This window comes from Gossypium hirsutum, chromosome A01 (genome assembly GCF_007990345.1).
Source record: "Gossypium hirsutum isolate 1008001.06 chromosome A01, Gossypium_hirsutum_v2.1, whole genome shotgun sequence".
In the NCBI taxonomy this organism is placed as follows: domain Eukaryota; kingdom Viridiplantae; phylum Streptophyta; class Magnoliopsida; order Malvales; family Malvaceae; genus Gossypium; species Gossypium hirsutum.
This window is the reverse complement of record NC_053424.1, coordinates 78945917-78962119: the sequence shown is the minus strand read 5'-3', so window position 1 is coordinate 78962119 and position 16203 is coordinate 78945917. Positions and strand designations below refer to the sequence as shown.

At 37.6% G+C, this 16203-nt stretch overlaps 1 pseudogene; it reads left to right on the top strand.

Annotated features, from left to right (window-relative positions):
- The first annotated feature begins 15425 nt into the window (after window positions 1-15425).
- Window positions 15426-15523, top strand: LOC121206683 (uncharacterized; annotated as a pseudogene).
- Window positions 15524-16203: the final 680 nt, after the last annotated feature.

The window sequence follows — 16203 nt, the reverse complement described above, 5'->3', positions numbered from 1 at the left end:
TAATGGTATATTGAATCCATGAAAATTTAGTAAGGTTGCATTCGGCAACTTGCTTGGAATTAAAAATTGATGTCTAAGCTTAGGTGATTTCGATGATGATATATATATATATTCATAAGTATATTTAGTTGATTCGGCTTTGGTAGTTGCATGAGGTTATTGGCCGAATATACTAACATACATATACATGTGAAATTGGATTGTAAATATTTAGCAAGGTGGTTAAACTAGTTAAATTATTGATTTAGCTCAAGGAGTTAAAGGAGGTGAATCGAGCAAAGGCAAAGAAAAGGTTATCGAGTAGCCGAGTTGGAACCGTCTTACCCAACACGAGGTAAGTCATTAAGCATGTAGTTGGTATTATTTCAAATGGTCATAATGTGTATGTATTGATGCTGAATGGAATGAATAAATATACATATATATATATATGCATTTACGTATGTGATGATGAAATTGTTGAATGAAAGAAAAGAGGTAAGATGTACTGAGTTGTTGATCTCGGCACTAAACGTGCGGGATAACCATTTATGACCATGAGATTGGCGCTAAGTGCGCGGGATTAAATTGTACAGCACTAAGTGTGCGATTCGACTATGTTGTACTAAGTGTGCGAAATGAATATGATGCACTAAGTGTGCGAATTGACCATGCGGCACTAAGTGTGCGAGTCTGACTATGTAGCACTAAGTGTGCGATTTGATTACGTAGCACTAAGTGTGCGAGTTGATTATATAGCACTGAGTGTGCGGGCTCAATATACATTCGTGAATCATTATGGACACTATGTGTGCGACACCATTGAGTCGATCGCGGACAGCGGATCGGGTAAGTGTCTTGAGTACATGGCTAATATGTGCTATGCTTATACTTGGTGTTGAGCTCGGTAAGTTGAACCTATGTGACAACTATACTTGAAGTCACGTACATAAAAATTTATCGTAGGATGGGTGAAAGGCCGTTTTGTTGTTTGATTGTAACGAAAATAAATTGATTTATGAAAATGCTTCAATGTCCTATTGATGAGTATATGGATTGTGAATGCATGAATTGATATGAAATTGAATCGATAGGTTGGAGGAACTATGGCATGGTTCGGTATGGATGGGGTAAATTGTCTCATTCCATTTTGTTTCCTCTTGTGATAATGTTATTGATGTATAGTAGTGCATTGCTTACGACTTACTGAGTTATAAACTCACCCGGTGTTTCCTTGTCACCCATTATAGGTTGCTTGGACTCATCTATTTTTGCGGGGTCGGGCCGTCATCGAAGTCATCACACCGGATAGCAAGTTTTGGTACTTTCTTCTTAGTGTGCTTAGAAGATCATTTTGGCATGTATAAGCTAGTACGTTGTGTTTGAATTATGGCATGTAAACTTTAAGCCATGCGAAAATGGCACGAATGTTCGATTGAGTTGGATCAAGGGTAGGCATGAAATGGACCTAGTTACTTTCGTAACAGATGCTGGCAGCAGCAGTGTCATGAGATTGAAAAATCACTAAAAATAGTAGGAGTGGAATTAATTGATGAATAAATTATGTAATCGAATCTCGATGAGTCTGCTTTCATGAGGAAGTAACGAAAAGATCATATGGGCAGTATATTAAGAGATAATCAGATTTTTGTGGGACAGGGCCAGAACGGTTTCTGGATTCCCTGCTCCGACTTCGGAAATTCATTATAAATTAACCAGAGATAATTAGGGGTCGTACCATATATGTACAGATTCCTCTCTGAGTCTAGTTTTCATAGAAACAAACGGCATCAGTATTGAAGCCCCGTGCAGGGAGATATCCAAGTCGTAATGGGCAAAGGTCAGTGTAGTCGACCCCTGCAACTTGGAAGACTTTGACTAATAAACTGTACTAATTGGCCCAACCAAAAATTCTAGAAAAAAATACATAGATGGCCACATGAGTCTAGTTTCTGGGAAAAATTACGAAACTGATTTTCGAGTTACGAAACTCAAGATATGATTTTTAAAACGACTAGTACACAGATTGGACAGTGTCTGGAAAATAAATTTTGTAAGGGGTTAAAGCCAGTTAACACCTCGTGTTCGACTCCGGTGTCGGTTTCGGGTTCGGGGTGTTACATTTTATGCAGTGGTACAAGTAACAGTAACAGTTCATTAATAATTCAGACACAACAGGCATGTACTAATAATATATCTTGCATATAAAATAGCAATTTAGTTAATCAAATCGTGGATTCTAGCATTATTAATAATACGAGGGACTTAATTGAAGGAAATAAATCACTAAAACAAATCGACGATAATATAGGGACTAAATTGAATAGTTTAGAAAAATTCTGTGCAAAAGTATAAAATAGCGGCACATGCCTTGTACAATGCCTTAAGCCGTGTGGAGGGGTTACATGACCATGTGACAGACTATGGTCTTGTGGAACATGCAAAATTAGGCTACAGGGGAGACATGGCAGTGTGAGAATCAAAATATCCTAGGGTTTTAGTGGGGACATGGCTGTGTGGGCAATATGTGTGGCCCTATTTCAAGGTACAATTTGCCCTTACTTGTTTTTGTAACACCCCACACTCATGCTCGATGCCGGGGCGGAATATGAGGCATTACCTAACTTGAACTCATGCATACAAATGTTTTCATATCACCAAAACATGGTCAAATTTAAAAATTTTCCAATTTTTATTATAAATTCCTTAATAAGAGCCTTTGAGGCTCAAAACATCCATTAGAACCCATTCAGAATCAATCCTGGTCCTTCACAGAATTCTGAAAATAACACTTAACACAGGGGCACATGCCCCTGTGAGAGGGGCAACACGTCCGTGTGACCATTTAGGCATGGTTGTGCTGATGGGCCGTGTTGGGACACGCCCGTGACCCTTACCCATGTGGATTTATTTTCTAATTCGAACCTACAGGGGCTTTCACACGGCCTGACACAGCCTGTGTCCATGAACCGTGTCCTTCACATGACCACGACACGCCCGTGTCATAGCCCGTGTGCAAAAACTTGGACATTCTGTTTCTCAGGTCAGCAATACCTAAGGGCCACAAGGCCAAGGCACACACCAGCGTGCCAGGCCGTGCCCTTCATACGGCTGTGACACACAGCCTTGTCTCTGCCCGTGTGTTTACTACCATGCATACTAACTTGAAATTTTTACATGCAGAGGACACACGGCTGAACGACACACCCATGGGGTTGACCGTGTGTCACACATGGCCTAGACACACGCCCGTGTGTCTACCCGTGTGGACAAAATAAGGCTATTTACCAAGCCTCTTTGCCACCCTTACATACCCCTATCTACACAAGATCAATACGAACATAACATGCATAACAAAAATAGCCACAACCATTAGAAATTTGCAACATTGCATTGAATAATAATTGGTGTTACCCAACGTTCATGGTCTATACAAAATGAGTATCATTTTTATCATATAAGCCAACACATTATGGTTAACTAACAAAATAATAAACAAAAGAATCGAATCCTTATACATGTTAGAAAACAAAACAATTAAACTAGCTATACCAAGGTCTTAGATGATAGTGTGATCGAAGCTTTACAACGTTACTGGATCCCCGATGCTAGCTTTGCGGCACTATAAGGAAAGAAAAGAAAGGAGGGTAAGCGTGGGAGCTTAGTAAGTACATATATGCAAATAAAGTGTAATTAAAAGAAAATAATATTCGTCAAACAGTAACTTGTCATGCTTAAAAGATATAAACCCTTTAAGATCTTTATCTTACTCTTCCTTTCATTCATGTATACTTAATGAATCTTGTCCCTTACTCAGGTACTATCCATAAGTTCAATATACATACCTCATCAAGTTTTCACCAATTAAATCTTCAATGTTACCCGTTGAACTCTCAGAATACATATGGATACGCAGGGAATTTGCATCTAATTACCATATCAGACATCAAGGCTACCTCGTGCTATGAAATGTTTACATTTGAGCTACTCACGGGCCTTTTTATCAAGTCAGGGCCCGAACCCCATAGCTATCATGTAAAGTTCGCTCATTGAGCCACTCACAGGTCTGTACATAAAGCCAGTACCCAGACCCACGTTACCTATAACATTCATATCATGAACTCAGACTCAACTCATGAGTTCAGAGCACATAATTTTTATAACATACCCCTTAGTATCTTATGCTATGCCTAAGGTCCGACGTTAACTAGCCTAATAGCATCGTACTTGCTCACAATGTACTTTACTCACATAACATGTCATTTATACATTCATGGCAACAAATCAAATTTAGATACATAACAACAATGAGCCAATTACACATGTATATTATCAAAATATTCCAAAGTAAGCTTCAATAACACATTATTCACATATGTGCTTACCTCGATATAAAATTATGAAGACGAGCTTAATTTTTATAAACTTTGTTCTTACCCCGATCAAGACCCGAATCACACTTCTTTTGATCTAAATTAATAAAATTCATTTATTTCATCAGCACATCAATTTAGACACTCAAAATTTCATAATTGGGTAAAATGACTATTTTGCCCCTAGACTTTCAAAAAATGACCATTTACCCCTATGCTTGAAAGTCAATTTTTTTATCGAAATTCTCCCTATTATAAGCCTATTCGAATGCTTTTTACTCTTATAGCAATCCAAAATTTCCTCTATTTTACACATTTATCATCTATTTTACAACTTATGCAAAATAGTCCCTATTAGAGTTTTCATGAGAAATCCCTTCACAAAAGTTGTTTATTACTCATCTAAGACTCATATTCTTCCACAAAAATTCAGAAAGCAACCTAAATGTTGTCATGGAAAAACCTTAGACTTTCAACCATTTTGTAAAATAGTCCCCTCATTAGAAAGCTCGTGACACAAGGGTCTCAAAAATGTAAAAATCATTAAGAAAACTCATTAAAATCACTTACTTGTAGAGAGACTAAGTGGCTGAAAATTTTGGAGCTCAAAAACCCTCTAATGGATTCATTTTTCAGTGATGAAGAAGAAGAGGAAAAGATGATATCTTTTTCTCTTTATTTTATTCTTATTCTAGTCAAAATTGGTCACCAACCCACCTAATTTTGACCATTTCTCTTTCTTTTGTCTCCTATGGCCGGCTAGGCTAAGTGTTGGGGGTCTAATTGATCTTTAAAGGCCCCCAATTTAGGTTCTTTAGCAAATTGACACCCTTATCTAACAAAACAGGACTTCTGCACATTATGCGATTTAATCCTTTTTCGTAATTAAGCAAGCAATCGCTAAAATTTATTCACCAAAATTTCCATGCACTTATCTAATCTTGTTACAATACATAAAAAAATATTTAAAATAATTTCCTCAACCTCGAGTTACTGGTTTCAAAACCACTTTTTCGACTAGCCCCAAAATTGGCCTTTTACAATTGTCCCCCTTTTGGGATTTTCGTCCCCGAAAATCTTACCGATAAAATGGTTTGGGTATTGGCTTTTCATGATTTCTTCGAGCTCCCATGTGGCCTCTTCAACCCCATGTCTCTATCGTAACAGTTTCACAAGGGGAATGCTTTTATTTCTCAGTTGCTTAACTTCTCGAGCTAGAATCTTAACAGGTTCTTAAGACATATCCAATCTAATTTCTACTTCAATCGGAGAAATCACATGTGAAGGGTCAAAGTGGTACCGGCGTGACATGGACACATGGAATATGTCATGAATCTTTTCCAATTTTTATGGTAAAGCTAACCAATAAGCTACTGGCCCAACTCTCTCAATCACTTCATAAGGCCCTTTTTACCGAATCTAAGAACCTTCCTCCATGAGGATACTTTTAGAAATACCTTATCACCGACTTGAAACTCGATCTCTTTTCGTTTCAAATCCACTTAATATTTCTGTCTATCCGAAGTGGCCTTTAACAATTACGAATCACCTTAACTTTTCCTTCAGTCTACTTGACTAAGTTGACCCCGTGAATTTGATTTTCTCTAAGCTCGGTCCAATATAAAGGCGTTCGGCACTTACGCCCATACAACGCTTCATAAGGTGCCATCTTCAAACTCGATTGAAAGCTATTATTATAAGTAAACTCCACCAGTGGTAAATACTTTTCCCAACTGCCTTGAAACTCCAATACACAACATCGGAGCATGTCTTCCAAGGTCTGAATTACTCTCTCTGATTGGCCATCGGTCTGTAGGTGGAAAGCCGTACTAAAATTTAACTTTGTACCCAAAGCGTCTTGAAGCTTTTTCCAAAACCGCGATATGAACCTTAGATCTTTATCTGGTATGATCGAAAAAGGTACTCTGTGTAACTTCACAATTTCTGAAATATATAACTTGGCTAGCTTGTCGAGTGGGAAATCAGTGCGTACCGGAATAAAATGAGCTGACTTTATTAGTCGATCAACCACAACCCATACAACATCTTTCTTCCTCGGGGTCACCGGCAAACCCGTTACAAAGTCCAAAGTAATCTGATCCGACTTCCACTCTGGGACCATAATAGGCTAAAGTAAACCCAAAGGTACTTTGTGCTTGGCTTTCACTTGTTGACATACTAGGCATTTGGATACGAACTCTGAAATATCTCTTTTCATCCTGGCCACCAATACATTTTCTTCAAATCATTTTACATTTTCGTACTCCCGAGGTGCACTGATAAACAGCCACTATGTGCCTCATCTAAAATCTTCCAAATCAATTCGGTGTCCTTAGGAACAAAAATCCTTTCCCAAAATCTCAAGCAACCATCGGAACCAATCCAAAAATCTGATTCAACATCCGATTCGCACTGGGTTTTCTTGGATAATAATTTACCGTCACTCTTTTGAGCCTCGCAAATTTCTTGAAGAAACGTCGGTCTAGCTTTTAACTCTGCTAGAATCGAACAATCCTCTAACAAGGTCAATCTGGCATTTATTGCTCTCAATGCAAACAATGATTTTCTAATTAATGTATCAGTGACCACATTCGCTTTTCTCGGATGGTAGTCGATAATCAACTCATAATCCTTTAATAGTTCCAACCATCTTCGTTGCCTCAGATTTAAATCCTTCTGGGCCATCAAGTACTTAAGACTTTTATGATTGGTGTATAAATGGCCTATCTCTCCGATCAAAAAATGTCGCCAGATTTTCAGAGCGAACACTATGGCGGCCAACTCTAGGTCGTGTGTCAGATAATTCCTCTCGTGAAGTTTCAACTGTCTCGAGGCATAAGCCACAACTTTGCCCTCTTGTATAAGTACACATCCCAACCCATTTAGAGAAGCATCGCTATAAATCACGAACTCTTTTCCTGATTCGAGTTATACTAATACTGGAGCCTCAGTCAATAACATCTTCAACTTCTCGAAACTCTACTGACACTTATCCGACCATTCAAACTTAACTCCTTTTTTGAAGCAACCTTCTCATGAGAGTCGCAATCATAGAGAAGTCCTTTACAAATCACCTGTAATAATCGGCCAACCCTAAAAAAACTTCTAACCTCAGTTACATTCTTTGGTGGTTTCCATTCAACAATAGCAGAAACCTTGCTGGGATCAACCCTAATGCCATCAATCGAGACAATATGACCCAAAAAGCTAACTTCTCGAAGCCAAAATTCACTTTTACTAAATTTTGCATACAACTGATTGTCCCTCCGAGTTTGCAAAATGGTTCTCAAGTGTTCAGCATATTCTACCTTATCTCTAGAATAGATCAAGATATCATCGATGAATACAGCAAAAAACTTATCTAGATATGGCTAAAATACCCTATTCATTAAATCCATAAACACGGCGGGAGCATTTGTTAAGCCGAAAGGCATGACAAGAAACTCATAGCGGCTATACCGCATCCTAAAAGCAGTTTTAGGCACATCTACTTCTTTAAGTCGTAGTTGATAGTAGCCAGATCTCAAGTCTATCTTAGAAAACCATGCTGCTCCCTTCTATTAGTCAAAAAAGTCGTCAATTCGCGACAACAGGTATTTTTTCTTGATTGTCCTCTTATTTAACTGCAAATAATCTATGCACAAACTCATAGATCCATCTTTCTTTTTACAAACAACACTGGAGCATCCACAGTGAAAAGCTTGGTCTCATGAAACCCTTGTCGGTCAATTCTTGCAACTGTGACTTTAGTTTTTTCAGCTCAGTCAGGGCCATTCGATATGGAGCAATCAAAATAGGCGTGGTCCCTAGCCTTAGCTCTATACCAAATTCAACCTCTCTATTAGGGGGTAGCCTAGGAAATTCTTCCAGAAATACATCCACATATTCACTTACAACCGACGTTGACTCAATCTTCAACTCTGATTCCTTAGTATTCATTACAAAAGCCAAATAAGCTTCACATCCTTTCATCAAACATTTCTGGGTAGACATTGAGGATATTACAATAGGCAAGTTCTCTGGCTCACCTGATTCAACCCAAAGGGTTTCATCGTTTTCACATTTCAGTCTAATAACCTTTTGTCTACAGTTTACTACATCATCATGAAATGTCAACCAATCCATACCCAATATGGCATCAAACTCATCAAAGTGTAACATCATCAAATCGACTGGAAAACAATAACCTTTAACCACCAAAGGACATTTCTTGCATACTTTATCAACTATCACATGTTTTCCAAACGGGTTAGACACTTTAATCATAAACTCTGTAGACTCAACAGGCATATTCGTGTTAGACACCAATTTCATGCACACATACAAATTAGTAGAACCAGGGTCAATCAAAGAAATAATAGTATTATCATATAGAGAAAATGTACCAGTGATCACATCAGGAGAGGATGCATCTTCAAGTGCACGTATGACATAGGTTCTAGCCAGAGCTCTAGCTTCAGACCTTACAGTGGTGTCTCTCGTCACATCCCTGCTACCAGCCCCAACTCCAACATTCTTCTGAGGCGTTCCTTTAAAATTGGTGCCACTTGGCCTTGTACTTTGAAATTTTTCTTTATCATTCATCTCGGGGCAATCCTTGATAAAGTGGTCTTGAGAACCACACCAGAAACAAGATCCATCGTTCATTCTACACTTGCAGAAGTGATTTCTATCATAATGTTTGCACTCTATTTTGGAAGATCTAACATTGCCCACACTAGCCACTGATGTAGCCCGAGACTTAAAATCTGAATCTTGCTTCTTACAATCTCGATACGAATGTCTAGTAGATGCGTGGAAACAAAAGTAGACATCTCTAGATTTCTTAGACTGAGATGGAAATGATTTGCTCGCATGCCTCTTCCTTTCATCTCTAGTTTCAGCTTCGGTTTTCTTCTTTTCCTTAATTAATTCCTCAGCTTTACAGGTTCGATCAATGAGTACTACAAACTCATTCAACTCAAAGACAACCACTGACAGTCTAATGTCCTCATTAAGTCCATCTTCGAACCTTCAACATCTTTTAGCCTTGAAGGATACACACTCTCGAGCATACTTACTAAGTCGGACGAACTCTCTTTCATATTCAGTAATCGTCATGCCACCTTATTTCAAATCAAGAAATTATTTATGCTTTTGATCCATAAATCTTTCACTGATGTATTTCTTCTGAAATTCCTCTTGGAAGAATTCCCATGTGACCCTTTCGTGAGGCACCACTGAGACTAATGTCTTCCACCAGTAGTATGCCGAGCCTCTCAACAAAGATATGGCACACTTCAAGCATTCTTTGGGAGTGCATGATAATTCATTGAATACCCTGACGGTATTCTCAAGCCAAAATTCTGCCCTTTCAATGTCGTCATCTTTATTAGCACAGAACTCTTCAGCTCCATGCTTCCATATCTTATAGATCGGATGTCTATTCCACCTCTCAAAGTCCATACCTTGGGGTGCTACAGGGACAGGTTGAGGAATAGGTGAGGGTGGAGGGGGTTGAGTATTCGAGTTCGCTTGGACAAACTCCGTGTACCATTCATTCATCATGTGGAGAAAGGCCTTCCGAGCCTTTTCTCCTCCTCCCTAACTATTTGTGGGAGGTCGATTATCGGATGGCACTGCCCCTTCTGCGGGAGCTGGTGCGTCACTTTCTACATCATCTGCCATAGTTCGATCGGGATCCATTACTATATGAAAACGCAATTTTAAAAAATCAGGAGCCGTCACACTATCACAATTTATCCATGGCATGTATAGCTACACTCGTACACATGCTATGTTAGTCCGAGAACCAACTGAATCATAGCTCTGATGCCACTAAATGTAACACCCCACACTCGTGCCCTATGCCGAGGCGGAATATGAGGCATTACCTAACTTGAACTCATGCATACAAACGTTTTCATATCACCAAAACATGGACAAATTTAAAACTTTTCCAATTTTTATTATAAACTCCTTAATAGGAGCCTATGACATGTATAGTTAGAGATATCAATTTAATACTAGCTCCTAAGTCACATAGAACTCTATTAAAATGAATGCTCCATATCTCTATGGTAATAGTAGAGCTTCTCGAGTCTTTAAACTTTTGGGAAACTTGTCTTGAAATAATAACACTACAAGAAGCGCTTAGATAAACTTATTCACCTACCTTAATTTTCCTACGCATAGGCATAATTTCCTTTAAGAATTTGTCGTACATAGGAACTTTCTCAATTAACTCAATTAAAGGTAGGTTAATATTTAATTTTTTGAACAAGTTTAGAAAACTTACAAACTCGTATTCATCCTTCGTCTTTTTTTCTTCTAGCCTTCAAGAGAATGTGATCTTTACAACAACAAAATCTTTAGTTATCTCTTTTTCTAGCTCAACCACTGGTGCAATTTATTCCACTAACTCTGGTTCATCTTCAACCTTTAGGTATTTCTCTTGAAGGGTATAAGCATTCTCCATATTAACCTCTGGAGTAGGGTTTTATAGGCTACTCATGTAACACCCCTCACCTGTATCCAACTCTGAGACAGGGTTTAAGGCGTTACTGGACTTAAACATTCACAAACATACAAAACTGGGTCACCAAATTTCGACCAAAATTAAAACTTTTCAAACAAATGCATATTGTCCCTTATACAGGCCTTCGAGGCCTAAAACATGCATCGGGGCGGTTCGGGACAAAACTAAAAACATTCGATAAACTTTGGGCAACTTAATAAATTTTCTTGGTTTGGAGAGTCACACGCCCGTATGGGTGGGGCCGTGTGGTCACACACGCTCGTGTGGCTTGGGACACTCCCGTGTCCTCAACCTGTGTAACTCTCTGTTTATGACATCAGGAAAATAGTTTATACCACATGGTCAGGCCACACGCCCGTGTACTAGGCCATGTCTTCCACACGGTTGAGACACATGGTTGTGTCTCTGCCCGTGTAGCTAACACTTAGGCTATTTTCCAAGCCTTATATTGACCTTATTTTTCCCCCATACTTTTACACATCATAGGCACAAATTATAACATCAATTTAATGTTTAATCAACCTTTCGTGAAATTCAATTAAATAATTTGCATGTTGTCATACATGTGTTTATTACCCAACACTTACTCTCTTCACATTGAACAATTGTCCATGTTCAATCATTATCATCTTACTACCGTGCCACACATTCACTCCATGGCCATAACCATCTCGAATAGTTTTGGGGCATTCATCATATACATCTGCCAAATACTTCTCATACATGGTGAATAAGCAAAATCACATAACCACATCACAAGACATTAACACATACCACGGACAAATAGGCTTACAAGCCAAAATCATTATAAGCCACATCTCATGGCTATATACAATGAATTAATATAAGCCAAAATCTTGGCCAAAACATAAAAAAAACATTTCAATAACTAAGTCCCTATACATGCCACTCACTTGAAGAAATTAAGTTTCAACAATACTCCAAAGATGGTAGCTTGATAGTGTAAGGTTGCCTCCGACGATCTCCAACCCTGAGCTGACCTGAGGACGCTAGAAGAAATGGAAGGTTGCGCAAGCTTTACACTTAGCAAGTCCATATGAAAGTAATAAGCATTATAACAACATGTTTCCTTAGGTAAAACAACTATAATTACACTTTTATTCATATTCTGGTCAAGCTGTCTATTCGAGTCATGGTTGATAAATTATTTATATCTCGAGCTAAAGGATTCTAAATTAAGAGCCGTTAATTTTCCCTGAAACTATACTCATATATTTTCTTACCATAAAATTTCCAGAATTTTTTGTCTAGCCAATAAGTACAGTTTATTCTTTAAACTCTCCCATGTTTCGCTATCTAACAGCTTTGACCTCTATCTACTAAAAATCAAATATCTCATAGTACGAGACTCGGATAATGTTTCCGTATATTTCTATTGAAATTAGACTCATTAATGATTTCATTCATAGGAATTTTAACTCATAATTATTTTTTTTAAAATTTCTAATGATTTTCCAAAGTTAAGACAGGGGAGTCTAGAATCACTCCAATTGTATCTCACAAGAATTCAACTATCTCAAAATACATAATTTTTTACTTACATATTTCCTCTATGTGAAACTAGATTCAGTAAGATTTAATTTCATATGTTATTCAGCCTCTAATTCGATTTCCACAATTTATGGTGATTTTTCAAATTCAGGCTACTACTGCTGTTCAACACTGTTTCGGTGCAAAATCACAATAGCTATCATAATTTGATTTTCACATTGATCATGGACTCATTATTTCATAATTCCCATATTCAATTACATAATGTAAGTTAACATGATATTGCAACACAATTCATAATCATAAGCATAAGGATGGTTCGTCTTTCAAATCTTTTCACTTGTTCATCATGTATACACATACATTTGCATGAATTCGCTAACTCATCATTTATCACATTTCAATAAGGCATCACTTATGAGTATAATGTACGTACCTGTACATATCCATAGCATACCGATTAAATTTACCTTTATCCCCACGCCCATCTCGGTACTTTAATCACGTTATTCATTATAATAGCCGTTGAATTTCTTGGAAATCTCGATGGATAATCCATTTATTGTCAAGTCATACAAGTGATCATCTCAAGTACGCACTCCTACGAACCTCACATCTTTCGATGGTATTACCAGTCGAGGCTAAATACCCCGTAATATAAGCTCATAGGGTATTGTCGAGATTACCAGTCAAGGCTAAATCCCCTACGACGACATATACTCAAATAAGATCGGATCTGAATTACCAGTCTAGGCTAAATTCAGATCCTAATCGGATTACCCGTCCAGGAAAAATCCTTAATGCACACATATTCTTCAGGATGCTCGATCACTCAAGGAACACCCGTCCGGGCTAGATCTTTTTCTATATTTGACATCAATAGATTACCCGTCCGGGCTAAATCCTTTTCTGCAACACATGCAGGATCTCAAGTCATGTAAGCCATTGTTTATCCAACGGATTTCCCTTTTTATTCAATCGGGATTTTTCTATTTTCATCAAGTATCTCATTATCCATAGCTGATCATGCAATGTACATCCAATTCAACACATTTCCATGTTTATTTAGAATTAGTCCACAAAATAAACATGGTATTGCATACAATTATATTTAGGCATTTGTTACAATATATAATCTTTATATCAACTAAATAAATATCCATCACACAATGCTAACATATCAATTTAAGTTCAAGTATGAACAATAATATCATTGCAATATCATTGACATATGAACTTACCTCGGTTTCAAGTACGACTATTTATTTCGAGTTTGTGCTTAACCTTGTTCAACCTCGTTCTAAGCCCAAATCTTGTTTTCCTTGATCTATAATATCACATTTAGCCTACTCATTAGCCACATTATTCATATGGGTCCAAAAATCATATTTTTCAAAATTGCATTTTGACCCCTAAACTTTTACATATTTTCACTTTTGCCCTAATACTCGTAAAATGATTTTTATTCAATTTCCTTGCATTTCAAGCATAGCCAAATCATTTTCATAACTATGATAGCCCCTAATTTCCACTAAATCACCCTTTTATGACCAATTTTATAATTTTTATAAAACGGTCCTTTCAGACATTTTCATCAAAAACCGCTTAGTAAAAGTCGATTATTACACACCGAGACTTCATATTCTACCATTAAACATCAAAATACATGCATATCATTCATGGGAAAGTTTTTAAACACAAACCGTAGCTCAAATAAATGGTAGAAATAGCTAGAACATGTTACCGGGACTTCAAAAATGCATAGAGCGTTAAAAACGGAGCTCGAAATCACTTACTATTGAGCTTGGAAGCTTGGGCAAACCCTAACCATGGCTGCTCTTGGCACATTCGGCTGAAGCAAGAAGAAAGGGACACATTTGGGTTTTAAAATTTATCTTTTAATTCATTTTACCCCTAAATGACCAAAATGCCATTTTACTATTCTTTCAAAATTTACCCAACCAAGGCCATTTTTGTCCAAAAATTATACAATGGTCTAATTACCATTTAAGTACCTCCCATTTAAAATTTCATAACAATTAGAGACCTCTAACATGTAGAACTCAACTTTTGCAGTTTTTACAATGTAGTCCTTTTGACCAAATTGAGTGCCCAAACGTCGAAATTTTCGAACGAAAGTTTCACGAAATCATTCTGTGAAATTTTAGGCCACAAAAATATAAAAAAAAATAAATTTTCTTAGGTCAGATTTGTGGTCCCGAAACCATTGTTCTGACTAAGCCCTAATTCGGGATGTTACAACTCAGTACTTTGCCTGATCGGTGAGCTATTGCTTTCACGTGCTCCTTACCTTTCCTTCGAGGATTTTTTTTTGTATTGATGGGAATATCGGTGCCAATTTTTCTTTTGATGTCACCCATTATGCTCATCGATTGGCTCATTTGATCCTCAAGTTTAGTCAATATTCTCATTGAGTTGGTGCACTCAGACTACACCTACTTTACATCCGTTCTCATTGATTGTTTTTCTCCTTTGATCCTATCCAGACATTGACCACATGCAATATGGTCATATGGGTTGACCTTGTCCTGGGGCTTCTATGAATAAGGAGGTTGATAGTTAGTATTTTTAGCTTGATTCGAACTATTACCTCCTCTTTGATTTTCTCCCCATCTCAGATTCGGGTAATCTCTCTAGCCGAGATTATAGGTATGTGATAAGGATTTCCACTCCTATTTTTGATATAATTCACATCCTCAGCAGGACTATTAATGTAGTGGAAGAGCAATTTGTCTCCTCCTCCCATAGACGGTGCATTGTTTGCATATTCGATGCATTTAAGTCTATCCACTAAATATTGATACTTGTCATCCTCTTGAATAGCTTTTACCGTAGCAGTTTTTTGGCCATATGTAACTCGTTCAATTGGCTATTGACAGGAGTTCAATTCCATGTTCTCAATGATTCCATACACATCCTCGTACGTCTTGTTCATAAGAGCTACTCCAACTACTCCGTCTAATCCGAATATTTCATTTGCATCCAACTTATTATAAAACACTTGCAGTCGCATCAACTCAGGGAATCTGTGGTGCGGACATTTCTGAATTAATGTTTTAAAATGTTCCCAAGCTTCATGAAAACTTTCCCCTTCAAAGACAACAATTTCTCTTCTTAGTTTAACCACTTTACTAATAGGGAAAAAAACTTCTGAAAGAACTTTCTAGTGAGCTCGTCTCATGTCATGATAAACCCTGGTGCTTGTGATTCTAAACAATAAAAGGTGTTATCAATCAAAGAAAAGGGGAACAACTGATAATTTAAATTTAGTATTATCAATTTTTAACTCGTATGTCTCAGCTTAGAAGGCAAAGCATAAGGATGTACTAGTTAGGTGCGAGGAGATGGAAGAGGAGAATAGTTGGTTGAAGGCCAGAGAGTCCTATTAGAAGGAGAAATTCAAATCCCAAGAACAATTTTAGTTATCAAAGTTGGAATGTCTATGCCAATCCAGTGAAGAAGCTCTGAGAGAGTCCTAAGGGGACTGATAAACCATAATTTATACATATTTTAATCCCATGTTTAGCATATTTTTGGATGAATTATCCTTAGATTTGGTGAATTCAATGCTCCTAATCCTTTAATTTCATGTTTTATACTTAGGTGAGCATAGGAGAGTAAAAATACTGAGAAACGGGCCAAAAACGGAGAAAATGGGTTAACATAGGAAATCAACACAGCCTGGACTTCCTCACACAGGTAGTTCACAAACCCGTGTCCATTCAACAAGCTCGAACACGGGTTGAAGCACTTGCACACAAGCGTGTTACACGAGCATGTCCCTGTCGAGCCCAAGTCTAG